The sequence below is a fragment of the Monodelphis domestica genome, chromosome 1, assembly GCF_027887165.1.
Source record: "Monodelphis domestica isolate mMonDom1 chromosome 1, mMonDom1.pri, whole genome shotgun sequence".
Lineage (NCBI taxonomy): Eukaryota > Metazoa > Chordata > Mammalia > Didelphimorphia > Didelphidae > Monodelphis > Monodelphis domestica.
Genome location: NC_077227.1, coordinates 76,171,885 through 76,179,095, shown reverse-complemented (window position 1 = coordinate 76,179,095; position 7,211 = coordinate 76,171,885). Strand labels below are relative to the sequence as shown.

The 7,211-nt window shown below is 38.3% G+C and overlaps 1 pseudogene; it reads left to right on the top strand.

The window, feature by feature from the left end:
• Positions 1-2,561: 2,561 nt before the first annotated feature.
• Positions 2,562-4,246, top strand: LOC130457083 (peptidyl-prolyl cis-trans isomerase-like 1; annotated as a pseudogene).
• The last annotated feature ends 2,965 nt before the right edge of the window (positions 4,247-7,211 follow it).

Below are 7,211 nucleotides of genomic sequence, written 5' to 3'. Positions count from 1 at the left end.
TTTCTTCAGGTTTATTTTTTTAATATGAATCTTCTTTCATAACATACCCAATGTGGAAATATGTGTTGCATGATCACACAAGTATAACCTAGATCAAATTGCTTATTTTCTTGGGCAGGGAGAAAATTTGGAACTCACAATTTAAAAAAAAATGAATGTTAAAAATCATACATGTCATTGGGAAAAATAAAATATTGTATTAATTTTGTTACAAAGTATAATGAACTGCCGTGGGAAGTAGTGCATTCCCTCTCATGTAGAGCCTTCATTAGAGAGTGAATGACTATTTATTGGCAAGATTGTAGAGAGGATTATTTATCAAGTGGAGACTAGTCTATTTGGCCTCTAAGGTCTCTTAGAAAGTTGATATTCTATGAATAAGAAATAGAAAGGGGGAAGACAAGCCCTTTACAGTACACAGTGAAGTATTTGGAGATAAAGTCCAACTTTTTAAAAAATCACATTAATTTTAAAAATATATTGCTTCTAAAATCTCCTTATGAACTTCACTCCATTGTCTTTTGTAAGTAAAAATTTTTTTAAGACCTGGTTTAAAATAATTATTGGAAGTAGGTATTATTAAATGTCTCAAATTAAAATTTTTGTCTCTTTAATAACTTCCTTTCCCCATCCACAGTCACCAGAATCACAAGAACTAAACTCCCTTTTTTCTAATTGCTTTTCTCAATAGTTCTGTAAATCTTTCATCATTTACATGGAGTGTGACAACAGGGAAGGACTGATTCTCTTTCCCTGACTTTAGAGGCGCCTGCCAGGAGGCATTGGGGAAAAGAAAGACTGAAGAGGAGAGATTGATGTGTTCCTGGAAAAACAGGCCCCTCTTGCTCTGCACCCTCGCCTTATGGGACAGAGCATGTTGAGGAGAAGGGAAAAGCAGCATCTCTGCCACTGCCTCTTGAGCTGGAAATGAGGAGTTTTACAGCTTCTCTGGTTCTGTAAAAATGCCCTCATAAATGCTAAGGTACAAACCTTCATTTGTTTGCCAAATGTGTTGGAGAAAGGCTTTGGGGTTCTCATAAATGAGAAATCCTTGTTATCTGCCTAGGAAAGAAGAAATGAGTCAGAGAGAGAGCAAGGGAGGAAGCATGTTTCTATTCTAGAGTAAATGCCACCTTCTGCTTTTTATTGTAGGGATGAAGTCTCTAGCAGATTCTACCTTTACATCCTCAGACCAATGTTTTAAGGATAACTGACATTTATAGTGGACTTTAACGTTAACAAAGTCCCTTCCATTCATTACCTAATTCAAGGTTGACAGCAACCATTTTTTTTTCCGAGGGGGGAAGAGAGGAAGAGAGAGAGAGAGAAAGAGAGGGAGGGAGGGAAGGAGGGAAAGGAGAGAAAAACAGGGATACAGAGAGGGAAAAAGAGAGGGGAAAGGGGATTTACAGGGGGGAGAGATGGAGAGAGAGAGAGAAAGAGAAAGAGAAAGAGAGAGAGACAGAGACAGAGACAGAGACAGAGAGAGACAGAGAGAGAGAGAGACAGAGACAGAGAGAGAAGGCAAGCCTTGGAAGACAAGCTAAATGTGCAACCATTGGTAAGTGCTCCAGGCAAGCAGAAATTACAGATGAGTTCCATTCAGGGACAGCATTTCCTTGTGCACCATGGGAGCCATTTCATGAAACACCTCATGATTTCTGATTGGTCCTCCTGTGTCTCTGTGTTCAGGGATCATTCACAAGCCCAAACCCATGTATATGAGATTTCTATATGCCAATGAGTTCCCTTATCCAAGAGATCACTGGAAATCACCCCCAAACACCTGAACTACATACTATGTGCTATTTTCCCCAGTGGATTCTTTCTTTTCTGGGTTTCCAACGACTACAGAGCCTACTTAGATAATAAGATTTAGGACTTATTGATTAGGTAGACTACATCTTTATTTTATAGAAAAGGAAACTGAGGCCTTGAAAGCCAGTGTAAACCAGTCTCTTCCATGTCCAAGTCTAGAGCGTTTTCCCCCTAGTGCATTTCCCTCTCTAGCTTCACAAGTCTCTGGGGAACTCCTCAGTGCAGTCACTTGGAATTTCTTAATCTTAGAAAAACATATTTCAGAGCCCTTTGAAAGTACTCTAGAATTGTTTTTCATACCTGTTCTGAAGATCTGCAAAATCTCATATTTAGAAGTGATGAGCAGCAAATGATGAGGAATTAGATAGAGTCTCACTCTCTCTGGTGCTTATGAAGGATCTACCAGTAAGTCAGTGCATAGGCAGGCAGCGCCCTTCCTTGTTCAGGTCATGAGAGTGCCACTGAGCTCTTTCTCTGCTCCTGGCCAAGTAAGTGCACCTTATGAGCTCCTGGAGAGTGACTGAGGCACTAGAGAGAACTGTGATAACTGGAAAATGCTGTACTGTTAATAGCAGAAGAGTGTCTGTACATTGTAAATTAAGCAGAAATGGCAGCGACTGTGGCCATTTAGCACTTTTATTGTATGATTATGTACTAGGAGTGAAAAATCGTAAATTCTACTGCGATATTATCCCAAATCGTCCTCTTTAAATTGCCGGGATATTCTCTAGTGAGTGATATTCATGAGCAAAAATGTGGTCAGAGATTGCCACCTTGTGGACACTGGAATAATTACAGGGAAAATCCTTGAAACAGAAGTAAGATGGCTGATGGTAATTCATCCACCATGCAAAACAAAGAGGATGGCTCTAGGGAGAAATGGAATAAAAATAATCAACTCTATCATTTTTATGGCTTTGGAAGGGAACGATACCCACAAGATTTACATAGCCATTTCAACAATAAACTAGGAGTGTATCGTGATGGAGGGAAAAATCATCTTGCCAGCATCCTGTAACCAACTAAAATCTGTCTCTACCAGTAAAATATATTTCTGTACTTTCCTCTAGAGAAACTGCAGGACTGAATTTAAAACTCATGGGTGCATTGACCTGAAGCTATAAATATTACCTCTGGGCTCTTTTTTCTTGCAAATAACCTTTAAGAATAGAAGAAATAAATAGGGTACCAAGATGTATTCTTTTGCTTTAACTATTTTTCCATTCATTGTATGGTTGCCAAATCTGTACTGGAGAAGGGGATAGAGAGAAAACAGTGAATAGACATTGTTCAGCATGTGGTACAACTTAATCATAAGGGGAAAATGGAAAATTCCTTTCTATGTTTGAGTCAGGAGTCTAGGCAGTAATCAGTTTAAACTGTGACCTGTCAATCTTCTTTGTCTGAATTATATATTTTAATTCTGTAATAATAACACATTTTAAAGTTTAATGAGATTCAACAAGAAATTGATTGAATGCATTAAAGACACTCTTAGAGAATTTGTTAATGATGAAAATTTGAGAGGGATAGCTAATTCAAACAGACTGTAGGACTTCAAATTGGAAGAAAACTTAGAAACCCTACAGTAAAATTATGAAGTTTGTAGATGACACAGCTGCTGGAGGCAGCTGACACACTAGATAGCAGAGTCATGATTCAAAATGACCTTGATAGTCAAACTTTGGAAGTGAATATAATAATACAAAGTGGGATCCAAAGAACATTTCTTATGCTTGGGATCTTTCACGAATACAACAAGTAAGGGGAGATGTGGATCAACAGAAGTTGTCTGAAAACTATTTGGGGATTTTAGTGGAAGAAGTTCCTACAAGTCAAATAGTACGATATGGCAGCCAAAAAAAAATCTAATATGATCCTGGATAACTTTAAGAGAAGTATGAAAATGCTGATGGAAGAACCTTGAAGGTGCCAATATGACAGTGGTACTCTCTATTTCCTGACAGCCAATCAAAGTCTTCCTGGAATAAAGCATGGGCACCATTGTGTTACAGCTATATTGAAAGCATGTCCCCAAGACCTGGAAGAACTTTTTATAATTGACTCAATGTGATTTCTACAATGGCACTAACTTTTATAAGATCATTAAAGACATCATAGTCCAGGGTAGTGATCCAACAAGAACAGGTAGAGGGAGTACATCTACCTTTGGCGAGCACAACACAGATGAACTTATCTAGAACTGAAATTCATAGGGATCAATATTCTTGAAATGGCCAATGTAGGGCCAGGCAACAATGGCAGTCAATCCTTTGCAACTCTGGCCTCACCCAATGGAAAGCACACCATTTTTGACCACATGTGCCAGAGCAAAGGGATAGTGAATCAAGTGGATATGGTAGAATTAAATGCCAGGGACTGTTCTACTGCTAATGTGAAGATTATCAAGGCCGACCCATCTGGATAAAATTAGTGTCTAGGCAGATGCTACCACAGTCAGTTCCTTGGAGATTACTCAATTGGCCAGTCCCTAGGTGACCTGCAGACATCAGAACAAAATTATCTCTATACTCCAACTGATTTATTCTTCATTAGAGTCATTATTAGACTTAGCTATGTAGTTTCAATTTGTCCTGCAAATTCAGTTCAGTGTCTCAGATGCATCAGAGATGAGAGTGCATTTTAACAAGACATTTCCTTCCTCTTTTCCAATACATAAATGTCAAAACATTTGTACATACACACATTACTGCGATTGACCAGAACTGTCCTCTCTTGTACTTGTTGCTTCTGATCCTTCTAGGAAAAAATCAAAATAAATAAAATAAATAAATAAAAAGAAGAAGGCTTTGACCTTGGATAAGTTTTATGGAGAAAAAATCCAGACTACAGAGGAAATAGCAAAGGACAACAAACGATTAAATGCATCCAAACCTTCCCCCCCCCCAAAAAAAATGGAAATTGGCCACAAACTCTTGAAGAATTTAAATCTGATTTTGAGAAAAATGGAGGAGTTTTGGCAAAAAAAGTTGGAAATAGTTCAAAAAGAAAATAACAGTCTAAAAGACAGGAACTCCCAATTGGATCAAGAAGCCCAGAAATCAAATGAAATGATAAACTGGAAAACACAATAGAATCTTACATGCCCTGCTCTTGTAAAGTCAGGGGTTTCCCAATCAGTCCTCAATGTGATATCAGTGACTGACTAATTTACCAACTTCCCCTCCTGTTCTCCATAGCATCCATGACCTTCCCTCACATCACAGAGCCTCCCTGCTGTATCCCTTACCTGAACTTTGTGTGGAAGTGTCAGGGAACTAGCTTGGCTGTATCCTTCCCTTGATTCTTCTTTTATATGTGTTAACAAACTGATTCCACCCACACTCCTAAACCCATCCTATAATAAAGGTCTATTGCTTTAAAAAAAATAAAAATAAAAAAGAATCAGGAGACATTGTTGAGAGAGAGACAGAGACAGAAAGAACATAGCTTCCAATTATCAGCAAGCCAAAGGTCCTTCTATTTTTAAATCCATGAACCTATGATTCCATGATGACTAGGGGGAAGACCCAGAGTTAATTTTCTTTCACTTGGAGATATCAGATCTCATCCCAGCTCTGCTAGGGCCCTTGGGCAATCCAGTAGTCTCAATATACTCTGCCAGAAGTATGTCAGACTACTTCTGGAGATTATGTTCAGCCTGAAGCACTAAAGTTGATGAAAGACATTGATAAGGTGGAAAGTGCCCAGAGGAAGAAGGTCTGAATACTGAATGGTCTTGAATCTATCTCATATAATGCTTGTTTAAAGACATTGGGGATGTTTAGCCTGGAGAACAGACTTGGGAGAAGCATGAGAGCTGTCTTCAAGTACCGAAGGGGCTGTCACATGAAAGAAGGATTGGTCTTCTTGAGCCTGGTCCAATGGGGCAGAACTAGGAATAAGTGTGGAAGCTGCAAAAGCAAATGTAACCTTGATGTCCTAATAGTTAGAATAATACATTAGTAGAATTGACTCTCTTGAAGAATCATGAGTTCCCATTCCTTAGAAGTCTACAAGCAGAAGCTGAATGACAAGCTGTCAAGTCTGTTGAAGACAGAATTCCTTTTGGAATATGGATTAGACTAGGTAGCTATAGTGAGTCTTGACAGTTCTAACATTCTGTGTTTTGTGAAAGTCTGACTTCCTTATTTCATGGATGAGAAATTTATGGCTTAGAATTAAATTTTGGAATGATAATGGCAGACTGAAACTGTGGACCTAGATGAAATTGAACTAGGACAATTGTAAAGTCCTACCTTTAGGTTCAAAGAATCAATTGCAAATGGAGAACTGTAACAGCCAACATTTATATTACTCTCTAAGGTTTACAAAGTGTCCAACAAATATTTTCTCATTTTATACTTACAAAAATCCTGGGAGGTAGAGGCTAGTCTACTTATATTATTACATCATAATATATAACACAACATAATAGAGTAATATATACAATTCCATATTATTATATATTATTGACCTGATTATAATTAGGAATTTGTGCTCCTGAGGAAAGAATGGGAAGGGTGGCAAGCTCACCTGGGGTACAACAACACTGGAAGAACACTGACCAAGGCTATAAAAACTAGGTGGGGGTCAGGGGAAAGAGGCTGATGATGTAACTACCAGGTTCAGAAATGATCCATGGTCACATAGTTTTAAAAGTTCTTCTATCTTCCAATTTAGAATTATTTGCACTATAACATACTGTGTCCCTTAAAGGTGTTAGTTATATTACCACTGTGAGGGAATCACATCTTAGCCCTTTTTAAACACTTCAGTATCGAAATATAGCTAAAGCCCTGTTTTTTGCCTCTTTATCTGATATGGATAACAGACAGAGGTTGAAAGACCTTCAGAAGATTCATAAGGGGTCAGAATGCCTCTCAGGGCACTTAAAAAGTAGTTAAACCAACTCCTCCATTTTACAGATGAAGAAACTGAGACTTGGAGAGATTAAATGACTTATCTACCATCACACGGATAGTAAGGAAGTCATATTAGAACCCAGTTACTCTGCCCCCAAATCCCACGCTAAATCCTGGCACACAGAAGGTGCTTAATAAATGCTTATCAATGGGCTCACTCTCTGATGGCCTAAAAGAGCAAATGTGCTTCCATGGACAAACTCACGAAGTTCTTGTAATAAAGAAGGACTTAGGTCCTTGGTGTCTGGGGGATGAGTCCCTGGCCCTGAAAGAGTTACCATGAAGCAGATCCTAGGGTTTTTGTTCCAATAAAATGCTTAGCTTGAATTCCAAGAACTGGAACAACAATGATAACTGATAAAGTCATCAGAAACACAACTTAGCTGGGTAAACTATATTTATCTGTTAGCAATTTGGCTAGTCTAAATCCCAGGATCTTCATTTATCACCAGAAAAAATGTCTCATTT